A 6,000-nucleotide genomic window follows, 5' to 3' on the forward strand; every position below is an offset into this window, starting at 1 on the left:
TACAATTAACTGTTATATTCTTCTGCATACTTTCACTTACATAAAACGACCACTACGTAACTAACATAAATGACGTTCATTTACCATTGAAAATTTTCAATATGAAACGCTTCTGGTGAAATGAAGAGGTTTTTTGTTCTGCCTTTTGCTGTCTTCGTTCTCTGCCAAGTGACAGCATTTGAATACAATACAACAATTTCGGTTACCTGAATGGTTATGTCAAAATCAACAGATATGTTAGTTAAATTAACAACATATTAGTTGAAACAACCAAGGCGTGAAACAACAATTGCAATATTGTAATTTTGTGATCTGCGGGTTCTCCGTGTGCATACTTATAGTTTTGTCACTCACACATACACAGACACTTTTGCGATCTCGACAAACTGATTTGAATGTAATATAACACTTAGCCTTCCGAGCTTCGGTTCAAAAGTGGGTTTTCACAGTGATTGCAAAAGCTTTCGTTTTGAGAAAGGCAAAACTCATCAATCTCAAAATTACCTTTGCTGTTTCACCTAAAAGTTATTGAAACAACTAACATTTCTGCTCATTTAATTATAACCAAAGAGATAAAAAGCCTGCTTGAATCCACCTAGTGGTGTTATGATGCCTTTTAATTCATGTTTCCATTAATATTACTAAGGGAGTCTTCAAAAAACTTATCTTCGAATCGATCAAATTCCACTATATTTGAAAGTCTTTACTATTTCGCCACTACCGTCACGAGATAGTAACAGACACAGATACCAGTATTTCGGTGTGCTATTTGCAACCTTCATCAGTGCATCAGTTCTGTTCTTCTCGAATGACTTGTTCGTATTCCTTCGAATGGTCGATACGAACTTAAACAAGAATAATGAAACAAAAACAGCGAGAACACAAACCAAATAACAATCGAGAACAAACATTTTTCATTACATCTTAAGTCTGTACCAGAACTGATGGTTTAAAGTTGGATTAGCGTTGTTCTTATGTATGTACGAGTTTTGAAAGTGCGTTTGATTCTAACGTAAACAGTAATGCGAATTTGACATATTTTCAAACGTATCGCATACGGCCGTAAACAAGAATGAAGGTGATTATTAACTTCATATTACATATTTAAACTTATGAAGTTACATATAATTATCTTTAGATTGAAATATGCTTTCGAATGTTAATACAATATTTACTGATTCATCTATGATTACCTTTTATTATAATAATATTCCACATTCACCATGGAGGCATTAAGGGCAAGGGTAAGACATGGAGCATCGGGGAATAAAACGAATTGAGTACTGGAGGAAGGAACGTGGATAGCCAGCCCGGGTAACTTGAAGGGACTTGTTTCCTTCAGAAGGTCTGATGTGAGTTTGACGCACCCGTCTGAAACTAACCCTCAGGTGGTTTCTAGCACATATAGCGAGATTGTTTATCGTTTAGTTGGAAGAGAGTCTTGCATTTCCGTGGTATACTCGTAAGCTTTTCGGCTTACGAATCCACCCATCCCTCGATGGATGATTTCGGGGCTACGGTAATTCCGTAGTTTTTTTCTTTCAAAAATCAAAAATTTATGCTTGATTTTATACAATTTTGTTTTCTGCTTCTGCTCTCTCATGCTTGAACAAGTTTAAAAATTACGAACATTGTTTTCATAGATATTTAAAAACTATTTTCAGATTACTCGATCCAGCGCATTTGAAGCGCGAATTAAATTTTTAAAACCTATTTTACAATGATGTTCTCAAGCTCCCTTTTTCAATGTCCCCCTTTAGGTCGATACACTTAATCCCGCCCGAAAAATTATTTCTCGAAAGTTTTATAAAATATTCCTCCACAGTATTGATGATCTCTTAGCGAAAGTAACACTTTTTATTACTAGTAGATGCCACAATAATTATTGCCGAGTGCACCAGCCATTTTTTAGTGAGATTTTGCAGATGAAAATGCGAGCACATTTCAGGATCGTGTTTAACCATGCAATTCCAAGCAAAAGAATTGTTTTTTGTTTCATGACGCCATTTGGAGCACTCGTTCTTACAGTGAAATTCTTAAAAAAAAACTCTTCATTGAATAGAAGCATGAAAGTTGGTTCTGATTGGTTGTATCCGTAATAAATTGTGGAATTTCATATGAAACCGTAAGACTTTTCATTTGAGTCTAAGTTTGTGAAACCCTGTTTAGCCATCTTGGAGAATCCTTTTTGTAGTTTTGGACCACTATTTCCGTTACTTCCAAAAGCGGATTTCGAGGACCGATATAGCTGAAGTTGGTTCGCATGACAAGTAACAAATATGGCCTACGAATTGAAAATCGGCCAGGCCGTCTCTGAGGAAAGTGAGTAAGTAATTTACACTAATCATCATTTACACTGCATCGGCCAGAAAGAGTCGAAAATACGTTTTCGTTCGGCACGTCAGTATAGACATTACATTTCGATGCAAAGAAAAAAGTGTTCTGTAGATAGCAGAAACTTTACGTCTGCTTAGCGGTTTAAATTGAACTGCCGAGTTTTGCATAAAGCAGTTCAATATGAATTGCTATGCACTGATGAATCAAAGACGAAACGTAAACATATCACTAATCATCCTGATTCTAGAAACGGAAATCGGATCAGTATGACATTCTCGAATTTGTCTATGGGACTACAAGACCTTTCATTTCAATTTAATGTAGTTTTCGCTTGAGAAAACTGAAACTGACTCAGGGTAGTTTCATCAAACAAACACTTTTCATGAAACTGTGTTGATTCCGCACTTAGCAACGAGGGTTCAAGCAAACCTGATATAAAAACCAGGTTCGAAACTGACTCGATTTTCAGTTCAACAAAATTGAACTCTTTTTTGCACATTTTACCCCATGATTCCGGAACCGGAAGTCAGATGGAGATAAAATTGAAGAATTTTGTATTGAACCACAAGATCTTTCATTTGAATTCAAGTTTGTCAAAATCGGTTCACACAGACATTTTGTAGAACCTTTCTATATGAGAATGGCAAAACTAATGGTAACTGGTAAACAAAGGCTGGCTATCTAAACAAACGACTTTATTGTTATGAAATTTGACATGTGCGTAAATATGAATATGGACTATATGAAAGCAAAATATTTTTTTCGAATGCTGAGATTGAGGTTATTACCCCTCTAGGGAAATTGATTTAAAGTGGAGCATTATACTTGGTTAAATACCATTTTTCGAGTGCCCGGGAATAGAAAGTGAAGTATCCAAAACAAATTGTATTCAATCGTTGAGCCAATTTTGAGTTACCTTGAGGAATGAGATCTATCCGCAATATACTCGTAGAAATTGCAATAAAAGTTGAGGGTTTGTTCAGTAAAATGTGAAAAAATATCAACTCATGTCTGTCCAATACTTTGCATATGCAAAGTACCCGCCTGTCAGTCCCATCCAGTGCAAATTTCAATAATTTCATTTGTTGCAATATTGGAATAGCAAAGGTGTATTACCGATATTTCATGTAATAATACCATGACTTAGCATTTAGTAACACAATAAATAGAAAAAAATCGGAAATAAAATTTTAATCGTCGTTTTCTCGACATGCCGATTTTCCATATGGGACTGATATGTATGTTTGGGCAGTTTAGTAAGCAATAATTTTGATACCCAATTAAGCACGTGGTTCGAAATGAAGAATCACGTGGATCAAGTATGCATGTGAAATCTCCACACAAAACATCTCGTTCCGCGCCAAACAAATTTTTCAACGATCTAGTATCCTTTCCTTCGACGGCCAAGCACATATGCAAATATCTGTCGTAGATCTAGCAATCATTCGCGACTTTTTCAGTGGAAAATTATATATATATATATATATATATATATATATATATATATATATATATATATATATATATATATATATATATATATATATATATATATATATATATATATATATATATATATATATATATATATATATATATAATAGATAGATAGATAGATGGAAATAGACAAAATAAATAAAACTTTTAGTTGACCTCTTCTAGCATGAAGGTCTTATTCATTTATGATCAAACTTATTTGGAATGAACTGAAAGCTAAAGTTAAAAATTTTAAATCATATAATTGAAACAAATAAGTACAAAATTATCAAAAAAGATTTGAAAACTATCTGAATTTAGGTATTGCTAATTGATGACCGTAAAAAACTTACCGGGACTATAACGGACTTCGGTTCCGGTAAAAGATAGTCAAAAGCTCCAATATAAAACTTGGTTAGTGGTCTAGCAGTTCTGCATAAACTGTTATGCGCTGACGAGTCTGTAGTGACTGGTGAAATTGGTAGTTTGGCTCATATCTATCAATTCATGTCCGATCAAACGAAGCTCTCTGATTAAACTGAATGAGTTTCGTTGGATTGTTTCGACCTTTTTTTGGTTATGTATAAAATGGAACGCTTATTGTTTGCAACGTATTTATTATTTTTTATATTTATGTATTTATTTTTTATGTTTAGTTTCAATTTGTTTGATTTATTTCCTCTTTCTTGATCTCTACTCTACAGAGTCTAAGACGAAACGCGAAACAGTAACATTAAACTACTCAGAAGCGCGAGAATCAGCCCTAGTAGTAATTCGACCAAAAACGATGATTTCGTTTTTCAAGAATGATAGCATTGCTAATATATAGGTACTTTTGTAATACTCAGTACATTTTGACCACTTACCGTGACCGCTAGTGTAACTTGTACACACTATGCCTAATTACACTATTATGATTTACTGACACTCAATATAAGGGATTTATTGATAGAAAAGTTTATAGTAATTATAGTAACGTTTGCCAAACGTAGTAAACGGTTATCCTAGATCAATTAACTTCAACTAGGTGCAGGAGCGCATGTATCTTCACAAATACAGTCCAAAAATATCTACTCGAAATTACATTAACTGAATGCATGGCATATTCGATTTTTAAGCACAATGTTTAAAAATTGTACTGGATTTTCAAATCGAACAGAAAATACTACAGCTAGAACTACAATTATCACTAAAATCCTTCGAAATTGTGCAGAACTAACCAAATACACTTGTTTCAAACGTGATTAAACCATTATTTTGATTTCGCGAACGTGTTATGAATTGGGTAACTGTCAAATACAGACAAATTACACCGTTAAACTGTATATACACTGAAAATCATTTTAACCTATTTTTCGAGAATTATTATTATTATTTATTTATTTCGGTTTTAACCTATTTTAGGTCATTCGCCGACTGGCTGTGGGGGAAATTCTACATTGTATTTGCCTAGCATAATATACTAATATGAACATTGTCTCATTATGTACTCTAGTGCTGGTTGGTCCTAGTTCTGCTGGGGCCGCGGGAGTCCTCCCCACGAGCCCTTGCGGGTGTGGCGGAGGTCCCGCGATGGATGGTGGTGGTGGTATTCGTTCGCGTACGGTTGTCGGTAGGCTTGTTTGCTTGGTGTCAGGTGGTGTGGCCGCCTGAATCCTCTCCATCATCCGTTCTGGATGTGGCCGAGGGCCAGGATGTTGTTGAAGATGAAGTTGTTGTGTTATATGGACTCGAGGAGGTTGGCTTCCTTGAGGAAGGAGAGTAGTGTCTGTTCCCTGATTGCGTCGTTCGCCAGAATTTCACGAATGGAGCTCGGGAAGTTGAATTTTTCTCGTAGGTCTTCGTATACTCTGCAATTCACTAGGATATGTTCTACTGTTAATCTGGTGTTGCAGGTTCCGCAGATTGTGGGGCTGACTTTGGAAATGGTATGGGCGTGTGTCGTTCTGGTGTGTCCCACTCGTAGGCGTGATAGTATTTTTTGTTCGATTCTGTTGTTGCGATCGACCCATCGGTCAGGTGAACCCTTAATTTTCTGGGTGTGGCCAGGTTGATTACGCCAGTGCGCTATGAAGTGGTCGGTGGCTATTCTTTCGAAATAGTTAGCGATATCGGATGCCGGTACTTTTTTGGTGTGGAAGGTTCGCGATCGTCGGCCCAAGGCGGCTAGACGGTCTGCATCTTCAT

General features: G+C 35.8%; 1 protein-coding gene across 3 annotated transcripts in view; it reads right to left on the reverse strand.

Moving 5' to 3' along the window:
• The window catches only part of LOC131434803 (nardilysin-like), a 44,207-nt gene extending 39,152 nt beyond the window's left edge, over window positions 1-5,055 (reverse strand). The window contains exons 1-2 of one of the 3 annotated variants that reach the window (XM_058601964.1): window positions 4,680-5,022; window positions 4,167-4,380 (exon numbers count right to left, since the gene is read on the reverse strand). The gene's annotated coding sequence lies outside the window, so the exon portion shown is untranslated. The other 2 variants (XM_058601965.1, XM_058601963.1) reach the window with 2 other exon arrangements.
• Between the last annotated feature and the right edge of the window lie 945 nt (window positions 5,056-6,000).

Source organism: Malaya genurostris, chromosome 3, assembly GCF_030247185.1.
Source record: "Malaya genurostris strain Urasoe2022 chromosome 3, Malgen_1.1, whole genome shotgun sequence".
Taxonomy (NCBI): domain Eukaryota; kingdom Metazoa; phylum Arthropoda; class Insecta; order Diptera; family Culicidae; genus Malaya; species Malaya genurostris.